At 42.1% G+C, this 19,569-nt stretch overlaps 1 long non-coding RNA gene across 1 annotated transcript; it reads left to right on the top strand.

Moving 5' to 3' along the window:
* Nucleotides 1-278: 278 nt before the first annotated feature.
* Nucleotides 279-1,638, top strand: LOC132385801 (uncharacterized). The gene is made up of 2 exons (XR_009509294.1): nucleotides 279-742; nucleotides 1,459-1,638. It is a non-coding gene; the product is annotated as an uncharacterized LOC132385801 (long non-coding RNA).
* Nucleotides 1,639-19,569: the final 17,931 nt, after the last annotated feature.

The following is a 19,569-nucleotide window of genomic DNA, read 5'->3' as shown; positions in this document are numbered from 1 at the left end:
GTCGGATTGCACAGGGGAGCGGTGAGAGCTCCGGAGATCCATCAGCAGCCGCTGCGGTTATTTCATGCTCTCGTTATTTTATCGCTGTTTCTCTGTTTTTGCACAGTTTGTTACCTTCAGCACTCTGGCTGATCTTTCACTGCCTGCTTCTGTTATGGTTACTATTCTATACTTTTTCTAAGTATGTCCGCAGGAAAATGCTTCTCGGGGTTGAATGTGGTGACTTATCTGGACTCTGATAATAAAATTTATTTTTGAAATTTGAGTTTCGGGGATTTTCCTTTAATTCTGGGAACAAACTGTGACTGACATCTCCAGCTCCCAGTAGCAGCCCGTTCTCACACACATACAGCCAATCAGCGATCACCGCTGGGAGAGGGATACCCTCATTGGCTGAGGGGTGTCAGTGGGCGGGACGCTGTTTGGACCGGGACCGAGTGGGCCGGAGACCGGGAGCTGCGCCTCGGGTTTCGGCTGCACCACCGGCGGGTCGTGAATCCTTTCGAAGGCAGAGCTGAAGCGACCGGCGGAGATTCCGTGAGATGTTTCAGCTGCACGGAGGGCGCCCGGCCTTTCCCCGCCGAGGATCGGGGCCTGTTGTCTGGAGTTGTCTCCCAGACCCGTCCCTTCCTGCTGGGAGACGGGAGCTGCCCCGCAGCGGCTGCCGGTGGATCTCCGGAGCTCTCACCGCTCCCCTGTGCAATCCGAACGGCTGAAAACCAAGGGAGAACAAGGCGCAAAGGTAAACTCGTACTTTAGAAAATAACCAACAGGAGCATGTCTGGCCATTCGGCCCGTTGCGCCTATTCCACCCTTTCCTCAGAATAGTCCTTTATTTTTAAATCTTTTTTTTGAGTTTAAACAAACATAAATGAAACACGAATACAAAGAGCTTGAGAGTACGTAATTAATAGGTTAAGGTATAAATAGAAATAGATGATGATAACCTCCCAAACTCATAGTGGTTACAAAAAAAGAGGAAAAAAATGAAAAAGAATCCTAACCGACATGGGCCATTGCATTATATCGATTATACACAGTAGCGTCAATAACTCCGCACCTCCACCCAAATAATTAAGGACAATAAAAGTCAGGTTCAGGAAAAGTCAGTTTAGTTTATATGAAAATGTTGAATAAATGGTCTCCAAGTTTCTTCATATTTAACTGAAGGGTCAAAGACAACACTTGTAATTTTTTTCTAAACTTGAACAAGAAATAGTTTGAGAAAACCACTGAAATATAGTTGGAGGATTAATTTCTTTCCAATTCAATAGGATAGAACTTCTAGCCATTAATGTAACAAATGCAATCATCTGCCGGGCTGGGGGGGAGGTGATAAACGACTATTATCCACCATTGGTAAACCGAAAATTGCAGTAATAGGATGTGGTTGCAAATTTGATATTCAGAACTGTTGAAATAATACCAAAAATATCTTTCCAATAATTTTGCAAACAGGGGCAAGACCAGAACATGTGGGTCAATAAAGCGACTTCAGAATGACATCTGTGACAGGCTGGATTAACATAAGAATAAAATCGAGCGAGTTTATCCTTGGACATGTGAGCCCTATGAACAACCTGAAATTGTATTAGGCATGTTTAGCACAAATAAAAGAAGAATTGATTAATTGTAAAATGTTCTCCCACTGCCCTGTGGGTATAAGACTATGAAGTTCTTTTTCCCATTCCTTCTTAATTGTTTCTGATACTCCTGGCTGTATTTTCATGATCATATTATAAATAATAGCTACTAAACCCTTCTGACAAGGATTCAGAGCCAGAATTTTTTTCTGTAATGTCCATTGGACATAATTTCAGAAAAGACTAACATTCAAGAAATTGCTAACTTGCAAGTATCTAAAAAAAAATGAGTTTTAGGCTGGATAGCTGTTCAAAGGACATAAAACTGTTATCTAAAAATAGATCACGAAAACATGTTATACGTTTTGTTTTCCATAACACAAAGGCTTAGTCCATAAAAGAGGGCTGGACAAAAAGTTAGATATAATAGGGGTTGATAAGATAAACTTATTCAAGCTGAAGAATTTACGAAATTGAAACCATATTCTTAGTGTATGTTTAACAACAGGATTAGTTATTTGTTTATTTGGTTTAGATAAAGCAAAAGGAGGCAAAGATCCTAAAATAGAAAACAATGAGAAGTCTTGTACAGATTTACACTCCAAATTTACCCATTGTGGGCAAGGTACTACAACCAATTCTCGTGTCCAAAATATTAAATATTGAATATTAACTGTCCAATAGTAAAATCTCAGGTTTGGCAAAGCAAAACCACCTTCCTTCTTAGGCTTCTGTAAATATATTTTACTTAATCTAGGATTTTTATTCTGCCAGACATACGAGGGTATTTTGGAGTCAATAATATCAAAAGAAGATTTAGGAATAAAAATTGTTAATGCTTGGAATAAATATAAAAATTTGGGTAATACTATTATCTTGATAGTATTAATTCAACCAACCAATTACGGAGATAATGGGGACCACCTGGTAACGAGTTGCTTGATTTGTTCAATTAAAGGTAAAAAATTAACTTTAAATAAACCCTTATGTTTCTTGGTAATTTTAATACCCAAATAAGTAAAATGATCTGTGACAACTTAAAACAGTAAGTGTTTATAAATTGGAACTTGCATATTTAATGGAAATAATTCACACTTATTAAAATTCAGTTTGTAGCCAGAAAAGCTACTAAACTGAGCAAGCAAGGATGAAACAGCAGGAATAGATCTCTCAGGGTCAGTCATGTATAGTAGCAAATGATTAGCATATAATAATATCTTATAAGTCCCTTACCCACGGGTAATACCAAAAATATTAGGTGATTCACGAATGGCAATGGCTAAAGGTTCCAAAGCAATGTCAAATAATAGAGCACTTAAAGGGCAGCCTTGCCTCGTACCACGGGACAACTGAAAAAAAGGAGATCTTTGATTATTGGTAAGAAGTGAAGCCAAAGGTTTATAATACATTAATTTAATCCATGATATAAATTTCAAGCTAAAATTAAAATTCTGCAATGTATTAACTAAATATAGCCATTCAAATCTATCAAACGCTTTTTCAGCACCTAAAGAAATGACATTCTAGTATTTTAGATGAAGAAGTATAAATTATTTTAATTTATTTTCTAATGTTAAAAGATGTATAACAGATTTTAATAAATCTGGTCTGATCTTCAGAGATAATTTGAGATAATACATTTTCTCATGTAGTGGCCAAAATTTTGGTAAAAATCTTAGAATCCGTATTCAGCAAGGATATTGGCCAATAGGATGCAAATTCAGAGGGGTCTTTATCTTTTTTAACAATTGGATTAATGGAGGCATCATAAAAAGATTGTGGTTATTTACCTACAGTTAACGCATCTTTAAAAATTTTACAAAGCCAAGGAGCGAGTATAGAAGAAAAGGATTTAAAAATATTCAGCAGTATAACCGTCTGGACGAGGGGCTTTACCTGAATTCATTGAAAACGGGAGTGGGTTCCCCTTTCCAGACCCTGCCCGGGGACTTGTGCCACTCCTCAGGGTTATATATGGAACCTCTCGGACACGGACAGGGAGTGGGTTCCCCTTTCACAGGCAGACGCTCGATGGTGACCGGGAGCCACCAGAGGGGCTGATGTAATACAGGCCCTGGCACGGTGGGTCACTGAGGTAAGGGAACCCATTTGAATGACAGCCCGACTGCATGCGGATTTTGAGAATTTAACTGATAACTGCAGAGAAAAGGAGAATCCCTTGCGTACTTTATAGCTCGTTTTAAGGATACGTGAGAGTCCAATGCCGGCAAATCCCTGGACAGATCAGTGTGTCCAGCTGGCAGTGCAGACTTTTTTAAACTGTCTCAGGCCCAAGCCTGCCCACTCCATTAAGTAAACTAATCTCAATTCGCTGTGTCAGACCTGGCCCCGGGTGACATAAATTCTGATGAATAGGGAGCGCAATTGACTCTTTAAAGGGACTGTGGAAAAGCGAGAGTGTGCACAGAGAACCGGTAGTGAGGAGATGGAGTTCGGGTCCCGACGAAGAACCCAGAACGGGTGGCAGGATCGTGCGGATGGTGCAGATGAAGAGGACACTTGGCTAAGGACAGAAAAGGAGTTTGTAGAAAGAGGGGACATTAGGCCGGAGACTGTCGCACTGGAATCACAGACAAGAATAATAAGGGGCAGGAAGTGATTCTGGGTGACAGTGATACTCGATAGTGTACCACATTTACTATCCACAATTCCTTCGATCCCGGATAGGGCAGGCCAGAGGGGACAGATCACAGTGATACTCGACAGAGTACCACATTTACTGTCCACAATCCCTTTGGTCCCGGATAGTGCAGGCCAGAGGGGACGGATCACAGTGATACTCGACAGAGTACCACATTTACTCTCCACAATCCCTTTGGTCCCGGATAGGGCAGGCCAGAGGGGACGGTGATACAGGCGGCTGTGATCAGGCTCACCATACAGGCAGGCTCTTTTCTCACTGCTGTGATCAGGTATAAGGTACAAGAGCCTCAGGACTCGCCCCACCAGGGTCAGGAACAGTTACTACCCCTCAACCATCAGGCTGTGGAACAACACAGGATAACTGCACTCACTTGATGTCCATAGAGTTGCTCCCACAACAAATGATCGTACTGGGACTGTCTCAAAATGAGTGAAACAAGAGGTGGTTTAACTGAGACAGATTGTATTCCTGTCTCAGAATTAGAGAAATATAATCTCACAAGATATTTAAAGTGGATGTGCTGGAATGATGTTTCCCAGAAGGTGTGGAACCAGCACTCACAAACTCAGAATACGAGGAGAACTGAGCAGGACTGAGGTTAGGAGAAATGTCCTCACCCAGAGTGCAGTGAATCATTGCAATTATCTCCACAAGGTTTCGAAATTGAATAGACATATCCTGGGGCTCAGTGGTGATGGAAAGTTGCAGGAAAGTGGTGCTGAGGTCAAAAGTCAAGCATGTTCTGAGTTGAAGGACAGTGGTAGCGCAAGGGGCCGAATGGCCACGCCTTCTCGATTTCTTGTTTTCTGAAACACGAGTTTACCTTTGTGCCTCACTGTTTCTTGTCCTGTCAGATTGAACAGGGAGAGCTGAGAGCACCGGACATCTATCGGCAGCCGCTGCGGTTATTTCATGTTCTCATTGTTTATTTGCATTGGCGAAGTTTGTTGTCTTCTGCACTCTGGTTGATCTTTCAGTGATCCAGATATAGTTACCATTCTGTAGCTTTGCTCTGCATGTTTGCAGGAGTTGTTTGTGGCGACTTATATGTACTCTGTTAGTTTTTGGAATAGTCACTTGGGGAATCTGAGGTGGAGGAGTATTTGGGGCTTATTTTAAATTATACATAGATATTATCCAAATAATGTTTATTTGACAAGGGTTAATTCTGATATTGAGACTAACTGTTCTTTTTGTGGTTGATATCCAGAGGATTTATTTCATCTGTTTTGGGATTGTGAATATGTTAAAACATTTTGGTTTGATGTTTGTCAATTTATAGATTAATATATTAATGTGGATTTTATTTTTTGTTTTGAAAATGTCTTATTGGGTTTACTAGTAATACCAAATCTCACAGGGATCATTTCTCTATCATAAATCTTTTGTTAATTTACAGCAAATTTTGTATCCATAAATGCAAACACAGCAATAAGAAACCTTCATTTAGATTTTTACCTCAGACTTCAAACTATACGTTTATACTCTGAACACTTCCCGTAACCAGAAACCTGTAAAGACTGTACAAATCTGTCAATATTTTGTGTTATCTCTGTAAACGTTCTTGTTTTGTGACAGTCCCTTCTGTCCAACAGTATTTAGAGCGGATTTCCTTGTTTATTTGTATATTTAAAGTTAATGGTTATATATTCGTTGCTGCTTTTGTGTGATTCCCTGGCTTTGTTAGCATATGTTTAGTGTTTCTGTCTTTGTTTGTGTTCAATAAAAATTTTAAATATTAAAAAGTAATTATAAAATTTACTTTGAACTTTGAGCCTCGGGGAACTTGCTATGAGTCTGAGAACAAACGGTGACTGACATCTCCAGCTCCCGGCAGCAGCCCGCCCTCGGACACACTCACAGCCAATCAGAGAAGACCACTGGGAGACTCTGGCCTCCATTGGCTGAGGAGTGTCAGTGGGCGGGACGCTGGGCGGACCGAAGTTTGGAACCGGGAACGAGTGGACCCGGTCAGAGACCCGAGACTGGGAGCAGCTCCCCGGGTAAAGGCTGCAACAGCGGCCGGAGTTTTGAACCCTTCCGATGGCGGAGGTGAAGATTCGGGCGGAGATTCCGTGAGATGTTTCAGCCACACAGGGGGAGCCCGGTCTTTCCCCGCCGTGGATCGGGGCCTGTTGTCCGGAGATTCCTCCCGGTCCTGTCTCCTGCTGCTGGGATCCGGGAGCTGGCCCGCAGCGGCTGCCGATGGGACTCCGGAGTGTGAGCGCTCCCCTGTGCAAAAGGTCAGGCTGAAGGTCAAGGGAGAACCAGGCGCAAAGGTAAACTCGGACTTCAGAAAATAGGAAACAGGAGCAGGCCAGGCCACTCGGCCCGTTGCGCCTATTCCACCTTTTCCTCAGAGTAGTCCTTTCTTTCTAAATCTTTTTATTGATTTTAAACAAACATAAATGAAACATGAATACAAAGTGATTGAGAGTACATAATTAATAGGTTGAGGTATAAATACCTTATTAATGTTAAGCTCCCAAACTCATAGTGGTTAAAAAAAATGGAGAAAATAAGAAACCCTCCCCTCCCAAAAAAATGGAAAAAATCCTAACCGACATGGGCCATTGCATTATATCAATTATACGCAGTAGCGTCAATAACTCCGCACCTCCATCCAAATAATTAAGGACAATAAAAGTAAGGTTTAGGAAAAGTCAGTTTAGTTTTTATGGAAATGTTGAATAAACGGTCTCCAAGTTTCTTCATATTTAACTGAAGGGTCAAAGACAACACTTGTAATTTTTTCTAAACTCGAACAAGAAATAGTTTGAGAAAACCACTGAAATATAGTTGGAGGACTAATTTCTTTCCAGTTCAATAGGATAGATCTTCTAGTCATTAATGTAACAAATGCAATCATCTACAGGGCTGAGGGGGGATAAACGACCATTATCCACCATTGTTAAACCAAAAAATGCAGTCATAGGATTGCAATTTGATATTCAGAACTGTTGAAATAATACCAGAAATACCTTTCCAGTAATTTTGCAAATAGGGGCAAGACCAGAACATGTGGGTCAATGAAGTGACTTCAGAATGACATCTGTGACAGGCTGGATTAACATAAGAATAAAATCGAGCGAGTTTATCCTTGGACATGTGAGCCCTATGAACAACCTTAAATTGTATTAGGCATGTTTAGCACAAATAGAAGAAGAATTGATTATTTGTAAAATGTTCTCCCACTGCCCTGTGGGTATAAGACAGTAAAGTTCTTTTACCCATTCCTTCTTAATTATTTCTGATACTCCTAGCTGTATTTTTATGATTGTATTATAAATGATGGCTACTAAACCCTTCTGCAAGGATTCAGAGCCTGAATTTTTTCTGTAATGTCCATTGGACATAATTTCAGAAAAGACTAACATTCAAGAAATTTCTAACTTGCAAGTATCTAAAAAAAAAAGTTTTAGGCTGGATAGCTGTTCAAAGGACAGAAAACTGATCTAAAAATAGATCACAAAAACATGTTATACCTTTTGTTTTCAATAACACAACGGCCATAAACACAATAACACAAAGTCCATAAAAGAGGGATGGAAAAAAAGTTAGATATAAGAGGGCTTGATAAGATAAACTTATTCAAGCCAAAGAATTTACGAAATTGAAACCATGCTCTTAATGTATGTTTAACTATAGGATTAGTTATTTGTTTATTTGGTTTAGATAAAGCAAAAGGAGACAAAGATCTTAAAATAGAAAACAATGAGAAGTCTTGAACAGATTTACACTTCAAATTTACCCATTGTGGGTAAATTTACCCATTACACCAATTCTCATGTCCAAAATATTAACTATCGGATGTTAACTGCCCAGTAGTAAAATCTTAGGTTTAGCAAAGCCAAACCACCTTCCTACTTAGACTTCTGTAAATATTTCTTAGTTAATCTAGGATTTTTATTCTGCCACATGTATGAAGATATTTTGCAATCAATATCAGAAAATGATTTAGAAATAAAAATTAGTAAAGCTTGGTTTAAATATAAAAATTTGGGTAGTATTAATTTGACCAACCAATGACAGAGATAACGGGGACCACCTGGTAACAAGTTGCTTGATTTGATCAATTAAAGGTAAAAAATTAACTTTAAATAAACCCTTATGTCTCTTGGTAATTTTAATACCCAAATAAGTAAAATGATCTGTGACAACTTTAAATGGTAAGTGTTTATAAACTGCAACTTGCATATTTAATGGAAATAATTCACTCTTACTAAAATTCAGTTTGTAGCCAGAAAAGCTACTAAACTGAGCAAGCAAGGATGAAACAGCAGGAATAGATCTCTCGGGGTCAGATATGTATAGAAACAAATCATCAGCATATAATGATAAATTATAAGTCCCTTACCCATGGGTAATATCAAAAATATTAGGTGAATCACGAATGGCAACGGCTAAAGGTTCCACAGCAATGTCAAATAATAGAGGACTTAAAGAGCAGCCTTGCCTCGTACCACGGGGCAACTGAAAAAAAGGAGATCTTTGATTATTGGTAAGAACCGAAGCCATTAATTTAATCCATTATAAACTTCAAGCTAAAATTAAAATTCTGCAGATTATTACATAAATATAACTATTCAACTCTATCAAACGCTTTTTCAGCATCTCAGGCAATGACATTCTGGTATTTTCGATGAAGAAGTATAATTATATTAATTTATTTTCTAATGTTAAAAGATGAATAACAGGTTTTAATAAATCTGGTCTGATCTTCAGAGGTAACTTGAGGTAATACATTTTCTCATGTAGTGGCCAAAATTTTGGTAAAAATCTCAGAATCCGTATTCAGCAAGGATATTGGCCGATAGGATGCACATTCAGTGGGTTCTTTATCTTTTTTAACAATTGGAGAAATAGAGGCATCATAAAAAGATTGCAGTTATTTATCTATAGTTAACGCATCTTTAAAAATTTTACAAAGCAAAGGAGTGAGTATAGAAGAAAAGAATTTTAAAAATTCAGCAGTATAACCGTCCGGACCAGGGGCTTTACCTGAATTCATTGAAAAAGGGAGTGGGTTCTCCTTTCCAGACCCTGCCTGGGGCTTGTGCCACTCCTCAGGGTTATATATGGAACCTCTCGGGCAGCGACAGGGAGAGGGTTCCCCTTTCCAGACCCTGCCCGGGGACTTGTGCCACTCCTCAGGGTTATATATGGAACCTCTCGGACGTGGACAGGGATTGGGTTCCCCTTTCCAGACCCTGCCCGGGGACCTGTGCCAGTCCTCAGGGTAACCTATGGACCCTCTCGGACATGGACAGGGAGTGGGTTCCCCTTTCCAGACCCTGCCTGGGGACTTGTGCCACTCCTCAGGGATATATCTGGAAACTCCCGGGCAGGGACAGGGAGTGGGTTCCCCTTTCCCAGGCAGATGCCCGAAGGTGACCGGAAGCCACCAGAGGGGCTGATGTAATACAATCCATGGCACGGTGGGTGGCTGAGGTAAGGGAACCCATTTGAATGACAGCCCGACTGCATGCAGATTTTGGTGAATTTACCCAGTAGCTACAGAAAAAAGGAGAATCCCTTGCGTACTTTATAGCTCGTTTTAAGGATATGTAAGAGTCCAATGCCGGCAAACCCCTGGACAGATCAGTGTGTCCAGCTGGCAGTGCAGACTTTTCAAAACTGTCTCAGACCCAAGCCTGCCCACTCCTTTAAGTTAACTAATCTCAATTCGCTGTGTCAGACCTGGCCCCGGGTGACATAAATTCTGATGAATAGGGAGCGCAATTGACTCTTTAAAGGGACTGGGGAAAAGCGAGAGTGAGCACAGAGATCCGGTAGTGAGGAGATGGAGTTCGGGTCCCGACGAAGAACCCAGAATGGGTGGCAGGATCGTGCGGACGGTGCAGATGAAGAGGACACTTGGCTAAGGACAAAAAAGGGGTTTGTAGAAAGAGGGGACATTGGGCTAGAGATTGTCGCACTGCAATCACAGACAAGAATAATAAGAGGCAGGAAGAGAGCCTGGATCACAGTGATACTCGACAGAGTACCACATTTACTCTCCACAATCCCTTTGGTCCCGGATAGGGCAGGCCAGAGGGGACGGATCACACTGATACTCGACAGAGTAGCACATTTACTCTCCACAATCCCTTTGGTCCCGGATAGGACAGGCCAGAGGGGACGGATCACAGTGATACTCGACAGAGTACCACATTTACTCTCCACAATCCCTTTGGTCCCGGATAGGACAGGCCAGAGGGGACGGTGATACAGGCGGCTGTGATCAGGCTCACCACACAGGCAGGCTCTTTTCTCACTGCTGTGATCAGGTAGAAGGCACAAGACCCTCAGGACTCGCCCCATCAGGGTCAGGAACAGTTACTACCCCTCAACTCTCAGGCTGTGGAACAACACAGGATAACTGCACTCACCTGCTGTCCATAGAGATGCTCCCACAACAAATTATCATATTGGGACTGTCTCAAAATGAGTGAAATAAGAGGTGGTTTGACTGAGACAGATCACATTCCTGTCTCAGAATTAGAGAAATACAATGTCACAGAATATTTACAGCGGAAGGGCTGGAATGATGTTTCCCATAAGGTGTGGAACCAGCGGTCACAGACTCAAAATCCAAGGACAACTCAGCAGGACTGAGATGAGGAGAAATGTCCTCACCCAGAGTGCAGTGAATCATTGCAATTATCTCCACAAGGTTTCTAAATTGAATAGACATATCCTGGGGCTCAGCGGTGATGGGAAGTTGCAGGAAAGTGGTGCTGAGGTCAAAAGACAAGCATGTTCTGAGTTGAAGGGCAGTAGAGGCGCAAGGGGCCGAATGGCAACGCCTTCTCGATTTCTTGTTTTCTGAAACACTCGGTTACCTTTGCGCCTCACTGTTTCTTGTCCTGTCAGATTGAACAGGGAGAGCTGAGAGCACCGGACATCTATCGGCAGCCGCTGCGGTTATTTCCTGTTCTCATTATTTATTTGCATTGGAGAATTTTGCTGTCTTCTGCACTCTGGCTGATGTTTCAGTGATCCAGATATAGTTACCGTTCTGTTGCTTTGCTCTGCATGTTTGTAGGAGTTGTATGTGGCGACTTATATGTACTCTGTTAGTTTTTGGAATAGTCGCTTGGGGAATCTGAGGTGGAGGGGTATTTGGGGCTTATTTAAAACTATACATAGATATTATCCAAATAGTGTTTATTTGACGGGTTAATTCTGATATCGAAACTAACTGTTATTTTTGTGGTTTATAACCAGAGGATTTATTTCATCTGTTTTGGGATTGTGAATATGTTAAAACATTTTAGGTTGATGTTTGTCAATTTATAGATCAATATATTAATGTGGATTTTACTTTTTGTTTTGAAAATGTCTTATCTGGGTTTACTAATAACACCAAATCTCATGGGGATCATTTCTCTGTCATAAATATTTACAGCGGCTTTCCTTGTTTATTGTATATTTAAAGTTAATGGTTATATATTCGTTGCTGCTTTTATGTGCTTCCCTGGCTTTGTTAGCATATGTTTAGTGTTTCTGTTTGTGTTTGTGTTCAATAAAAAGTTAAAATATTGAAAAATAATAATAAAATTTACTTTGAACTTTGAGCCTCGGGGAACTTGCTTTGATTCTGAGAACAAACTGTGACTGACAGCTCCAGCTCCCGGTAACAGCCCGCCCTCGGACACACTCACAGCCAATCAGAGAACACCAGAGCTCCGGTGTGTGAGCGCTCCCCTGTGCAAAAGGTCAGGCTGAAGGTCAAGGGAGAGCCAGGCGCAAAGGTAAACTCGGACTTCAGAAAAAGGAAACAGGAGCAGGCCACTCGGCCCGTTGCGCCTATTCCACCCTTTCCTCTGAGTAGTCCTTTTTAAATCTTTTTGTTGATTTTAAACAAACATAAATGAAACATGAATACAAAGAGCTTGAGAGTACATAATTAATAGGTTAAGGTATAAATACAAATACATGATATTAACCTCCCAAACTCATAGTGGTTATAAAAAATGGATAAAATAAGGAACCCTCCCCCCCCCCAAAAAAAAGGAAAAAATCCTAACCGACATGGGCCATTGCATTATATCAATTATACACAGTAGCGTCAATAACTCCGCACCTCCATCCAAATAATTAAGGATATTAAAAGTAAGGTTTAGGAAAAGTCAGTTTAGCTTATATGAAAATGTTGAATAAATGGTCTCCAAGTTTCTTCATATTTAACTGAAGGGTCAAAGACAACACTTGTAATTTTTTCTAAACTCAAACAAGAAATAGTTTGAGAAAACCACTGAAATATCGTTGGTGGATTAATTTATTTCCAATTCAGTAGGATGGATCTTCTCGCCATTAATGTAACAAATGCAATCATCCGCCGGGCTGAGGGGGGGGGGGGGGGATAAACGACTATTATCCACCATTGGTAAACCTAAAATTGCAGTAATAGGATGCGGTTGCATTTTGATATTCAGAACTGTTGAAATAATAGCAAAAATATCTTTCCAGTAATTTTGAAAATAGTGGCAAGACCAGAACATGTGGGTCAATGAAGTGACTTCAGACTGACATCTGTCACTGGTTGGATTAACATAAGAATAAAATCGAGCAAGTTTATCCTTGGACATGTGAGCCCTATGAACAACCTGAAATTATATTAGGCATGTTTAGCACAAATAGAAGAAGAGTTGACTAATTGTAAAATTTTCTCCCACTGCTCTGTGGGTATAAGACAGTGAAGTTCTTTTTCCCAATCCTTCTTAATTATTTCTGATACTCCTGGCTGTATTTTCATGATCATATGATAAATGATGGCTGCTTAACCCTTCTGGCAAGGATTCAGAGCCAGAATTTTTTCTATAATATCCATTGGACATAATTGCAGAAAATACTCACATTCAAGAAATTTCTAACTTGCAAGTATCTGAAAAAAAAAAGAGTTTTAGTCTGGATAGCTGTTCAAAGGACATAAAACTGTTATCTAAAAATAGATCACGAAAACATGTTGTAGCTTTTGTTTTCCATAACACAAAGGCTTAGTCCATAAAAGAGGGCTGGAAAAAGAATTTAGATATAATAGGGCTTGATTATTCAAGCCAAAGAATTTATGAAACTGAAACCATATTCTTAATGTATGTTTAGCTATAGGATTAGCTATTTGTTTATTTGGTTTAGATAAAGCAAAAGGAAGCGAAGATCCTAAAATAGAAAACAATGAGAAGTCTTGTACAGATTTACACTCCAAATTTACCCATTGTGGGCAAGGTACTACGACCAATTCTTGTGTCCAAAATATTAAATATTGAATATTAACTGCCCAATTGTAAAATCTCAGGTTTGGCAAAGCAAAACCACCTTCCTTCATAGGCTTCTGTAAATATTTTTTACTTAATCTAGGATTTATATTCTGCCACACATACGAGGATATTTTGGAGTCAATAATATCAAAAAAAGATTTAGGAATAAAAATTGGTAATGCTTGGAATAAATATAAAAATTTGGGTAATACTATTATCTTGATAGTATTAATTCGACCAACCAATGACAGAGATAATGGGGACCACCTGGTAACAAGTTGCTTGATTTGTTCAATTAAAGGTAAAAAAATTAACTTTAAATAAACCCTTATGTTTCTTGGTAATTTTAATACCCAAATAAGTAAAATGATCTGTGACAACTTAAAACAGTAAGTGTTTATAAATTGGAACTTGCATATTTAATGGAAATAATTCACACTTATTAAAATTCAGTTTGTAGCCAGAAAAGCTACTAAACTGAGCAAGCAAGGATGAAATAGCAGGAATAGATCTCTCAGGGTCAGATATGTATAGTAACAAATCATCAGCATATAATGATAACTTATAAGTCCCTTACCCACGGGTAATACCAAAAATATTAGGTGATTCACGAATGGCAACGGCTAAAGGTTCCAAAGCAATGTCAAATAATAGAGGACTTAAAGGGCAACCTTGCCTGGTCCCACGGGACAACTGAAAAAAAGGAGATCTTTAATTATCGGTAAGAAACAAAGCCAAAGGTTTATAATACATTAATTTAATCCATGATATAAATTTCAAGCTAAAATTATAATTCTGCAAAGTATAAAATGAATATAGCCATTCAACTCTATCAAATGCTTTTTCAGCATCTAAGAAAAGGACATTCTGGTATTTTAGATGAAGAAGTATAAATTATATTAATAAATTTTCTAATGTTAAAAGATGAATAACAGTTTTTAATAAATCTGGTCTGATCTTCCGAGATAATTTGAGGTAATACATTTTCTAATCTGGTGGCAAGAATTTTAGGAAAAATCTTAGAATCCGTATTCAGCAAGGATATTGGCCGATAGGATTCACATTCAGTGGGGTCTTTATCTTTTTTAAGAATTGGAGAAATGGAGGCATCATAAAAAGATTGTGGTTATTTACCTACAGTTAACGCATCTTTAAAATTTTTACAAAGCCAAGGACCAAGTATAGAAGAAAAGGATTTTAAAAATTTGGCAGTATAACCGTCCGGACCAGGGGCATTACCTGAATTCATTGAAAAAGGGAGTGGGTTCCCCTTTCCAGACCCTGACCGAGGACTTGCCTGCACTCCTCAGGGTTACATATAGAACCACTCGGGCAGGGACAGGGAGTGGGTTCTCCTTTCCAGACCCTGCCTGGGGACTAGTGCCACTCCTCAGGGTTATATATGGAATATCTCGGACAGGGACCGGGAGTGGGTTCCCCTTTCCAGACCCTGCCCGGGGACTTGTGCCACTCCTCAGGGTTATATATGGAACCTCTCGGACAGGGACAGGGAGTGGGTTCCCCTTTCCAGACCCTGACCGGGGACTTGTACCACTCCTCAGGGTTATATATGGAACCTCTCAGACAGGGACAGGGAGTGGGTTCCCCTTTCCAGACCCTGCCCGGGGACTTGTGCCACTCCTCAGGGATACATATGGAACCTCTCGGGCAGGGACAGGGAGTGGGTTCCCCTTTCCAGACCCTGCCGGGAGACTTGTGCCACTCCTCAGGGTAATATATGGAACCTCTCGGGCAGGGACAGGGAGTGGGTTCCCCTTTCCAGACCCTGCCCGGTGACTAGTGCCACTCCTCAGGGTTATATATGGAACCTCTCGGGCAGGGACAGGGAGTGGGTTCCCCTTTCCAGACCCTGCCCGGAGACTTGTGCCACTCCTCAGGGTTATATATGGAACCTCTCGGGCAGGGACAGGGAGTGGGTTCCCCTTTCCAGACCCTGCCCGGGGAATTGTGCCACTCCTCAGAGTTATATATGGAACCTCTCGGACAGGGACAGGGTGTGGGTTCCCCTTTCCAGACCCTGCCCGGGGACTTGTGCCACTCCTCAGGGTTATATATGGAACCTCTCGGACAGGGACAGGGAGTGGGTTCTCCTTTCCAGACCCTGCCGGGAGACTTGTGCCACTCCTCAGGGTTATATATGGAACCTCTCGGGCAGGGACAGGGAGTGGGTTCCCCTTTCCAGACCCTGCCCGGTGAGTTGTGCCACTCCTCAGGGTTATATATGGAACCTCTCGGGCAGGGACAGGGAGTGGGTTCCCCTTTCCAGACCTTGCCCGGGGACTTGCGCCACTCCTCAGGGATATATCTGGAAACTCTCGGGCAGGGACAGGGAGTGGGTTCCCATTTCCAGACCCTGCCCGGGGACTTGTGCCACTCTTCAGGGATATATATGGAACCTCTCGGGAAGGGACAGGGAGTGGGTACCCCTTTCCCAGGCAGATGCCCAAAGGTGACCGGGAGCCACCAGAGGGGCTGATGTAATACAAGCCATGGTACGGTGGGTCACTGAGGTATGGGAACCCATTTGAATGACAGCACGACTGCAAGCGGATTTTGGTGAATTTACCCGATAACTACAGAAAAAAGGAGAATCCCTTGCGTACTTTATAGCTCGTTTTAAGGATACGTGAGAGTCCAATGCCGGCAAACCCCTGGACTTATCAGTAAGTCCAGCTGGCAATGCAGACTTTTCTAAACTGTCTCAGGTCCAAGCCTGCCCACTCCTTTAAGTTAACTAATCTCAATTCGCCGTGTCAGACCTGGCCCCGGGTGACATAAATTCTGATGAATATGGAGCGCAATTGACTCTTTAACGGGACTGGGGAAAAGCGAGAGTGAGCACAGAGAAACGGTAGTGAGGAGATGGAGTTCGGGTCCTGACGAAGAACCCAGAACGGGCAACAGGATCGTGCGGACGGTGCAGATGAAGAGGACACTTGTCACACTGATACTCGACAGAGTTCCACATTTACTCTCCACAATCCCTTTGGTCCCGGATAGGGCAGGCCAGAGGGGATGGTGATACAGGCAGCTGTGATCAGGCTCACCACACAGGCAGGCTCTTTTCTCACTGCTGTGATCAGGTATAAGGTACATGAGCCTCAGGACTCGCCCCTCCGGGGTCAGGAACAGTTACTACCCCTCAACCATCAGGGTGCGGAACAACACAGGATAACTGCACTCACCTGCTGTCCATAGAGTTGCTCCCACAACAAATCATCGTACTGGGACTGTCTCAAAATGAGTGAAATAAGAGGTGGTTTGACAGAGACAGATCGCATTCCTGTCTCAGAATTAGAGAAATACAATCTCACAGGATATTTACAGCAGAAGGGCTGGAATGATGTTTCCCATAAGGTGTGGAACCAGCGGGCACAGACTCAAAATCCGAGAACAATTCAGCAGGACTGAGATGAGGAGTAATTTCCTCACCCAGAGTGCAGTGAATCACTGCAATTATCTCCACAAGGTTTCGGAATTGAATAGACATATCCTGGGGCTCAGCGGTGATGGGAAGTTGCAGGAAAGTGGTGCTGAGGTCAAAAGTCAAGCATGTTCTGAGTGAAGGGCAGAAGAGGCACAAGGGGCCGAATGGCCACACCTTTTCTATTTCTTATTTTCTGAAACACGAGTTTACCTTTGCGCCTCACTATTTCTTGTCCTGTCAGATTGAACAGGGAGCGCTGAGAGCACCGGACATCTATCGGCAGCCGCTGCCATTATTTCATGTTCTCGTTGTTTATTTGCATTGGCGAAGTTTGTTGTCTTCTGCACTCTGGCTGATCTTTCAGTGATCCAGATATAGCTACCGTTCTGTAGCTTTGCTCTGTATGTTTGTAGGAGTTGTATGTGGTGACTTATATGTACACTGTTAGTTTTTGGAATAGTCGCTTGGGTAATCTGAGGTGGAGGAGTATTTGGGGCTTATTTAAAACTATGCATAGATATTATCCAAATAGTATTTATCTGACGGGTTAATTCTGATATTGAGACTAACTGTTCTTTTTGTGGTTGATATCCAGAGGATTTATTTAATCTGTTTTGGGATTGTGAATATGTTAAAACATTTTGGGTTGATGTTTGTCAATTTATAGATCAATATATTAATGTGGATTTTACTTTCTGTTTTGAAAATGTCTTATCTGGGTTTACTAATTTTACTTTGAACTTTGAGCCTTTGGGAACTTGTTTTGTTTCTGATATCAAACCTTGACTGACATATCCAGCAACCGGCAGCAGCCCGTCCTCGGATACACTCACAGCCAATCAGAGACCACCCCTGGGAGACTCTTGCCTCCATTGGCTGAGGAGTGTCAGTGGGCGTCCCGCTGGGCGGACCGAAGTTTGGAACCGGGAACGAGTGGACCCGGTGAGAGACCCGAGATTGGGAGCAGCTCCCCGGGTAAAGGCTGCAACAGCGGCCGGAGTTTTGAATCCTTCCGACGGCGGAGGTGAAGATTCGGGCGGAGACACCGTGAGATGTTTCAACCACACAGGGGTGCCCGGTCTTTCCCCGCCGTGGTTCGGGGCCTGTTGTCCGGAGTTTCCTCCCGGTCCTGTCTCCTGCTGCTGGGATCCGGGAGCTGGCCCGCAGCGGCTGCCGATGGAACTCCGGTGTGTGAGCGCTCCCCTGTGCAAAAGGACAGGCTGAAGGTCAAAGGAGAACCAGGCGCAAAGGTAAACTCGGACTTTAGGAACAAATAAACAGACTTTCCGTCTTTTCCGCCTTTCACATAGAACATGCCTGATCTTTGACCACAGCGCCACTTTCGCGCAACATTCCCAGCATCGCAGAGCCCCAAAATTTGTCCTTCAAATTTAGAAACCTTGTGGAGAAAATTCCAAAGTTTCACTGCCGTCTGGATGAGGAAATTCCTCCTCATTTCAGTCGTGCTGAGGTGTACTCGGATTCTGTGACCCCCATTCCTCACCACAGCCAAAGGAAACATCATTTCTCCCTCAACACTGTCAATACCCTGTGAGACTGTGTCTGTCTCAGTCAGACAGCCTTTTATTTCTCTAATTTCTCTAATCTCTCCAAGGACACTACCTCACCTCCTAAATCAATCTGGGAAATCTCTTCATTCCCTTCATCCCACAAGCTGACTCCGGGAGGGAGACCAGACCTGTGCAGTGTTCCATGTACGCTCTCACCAGGACCCCATATACCTTCAGAGGAGATCTTTATTCTTCTATTCAAACCTTACTTCCCATTCAATGCTCTTCATTTAATATCGAACTCAAACAGTGAACAGACAGAACACAGCCTCAGCCATGAATTTAAAGGGCAGGTGTTGCAACAGTTTGAGCTTCATACCGGGGGCCACGGAGCAAACAGGGTGTCACAAAGGGAGGAATGTGGGAGTGTTGTATTCTGAGCCCAGCTGTGTGTGTTTGTGTATCAGAATCAGGTTTAATATCATCCGCATATGTGGTGAAATTTGTTCCTTTGTGTCTGCAGTACATTGCAATACATAGTAATAAAAACTATAAATTAGAACAAGTATTTATAAAATTAAATCTGAAATGTAGTGGCAAACGTGAGGGAAAATACTGAGGAAGTATTCTAGAGTTCATTGTCCATTTAGAAATCTGACGGTGGAGGGAAGAAGCTGTTCCTGAAACATTGAGTGTCTCTTCAGGGTCCTGTAGCAATGAGCCGAAGGCATGTCCTGGGTGATGGGGGTCCGTAATGATGGATGCCACCTTTTTGTGGCCTCATCTTTTGAATGTGTCCTGGATGCTGTGGTGCCCATGAAGGAGCTGGCTGAGTTTACAACTTTCTGCAGCATTTTCCGATTCTGTGCACTGGCCTCTCCACACCAGGCAGTGATGCAACCAGTTAGAATGCTCTCCACAGTACATCTGTAGAAATGTGCAAGTGTCTTTAGTGACAGACCGATTCCCCTCAATCTCCGAATGAAATATGCATCAATATGCATCAATATGTTGGGCCCAGGATAGTTCCTGAGAGATGTTGACAGGCAGGAAATGGAAACTGCTCACCCTTTTCACTTCTGATGAGATGAGGACTGGT

Source organism: Hypanus sabinus (assembly GCF_030144855.1).
Source record: "Hypanus sabinus isolate sHypSab1 chromosome X2 unlocalized genomic scaffold, sHypSab1.hap1 SUPER_X2_unloc_23, whole genome shotgun sequence".
NCBI classification, from domain to species: domain Eukaryota; kingdom Metazoa; phylum Chordata; class Chondrichthyes; order Myliobatiformes; family Dasyatidae; genus Hypanus; species Hypanus sabinus.
The sequence above is the reverse complement of the archived record's forward strand: the minus strand, read 5'-3'. Positions and strand labels throughout refer to the sequence as shown.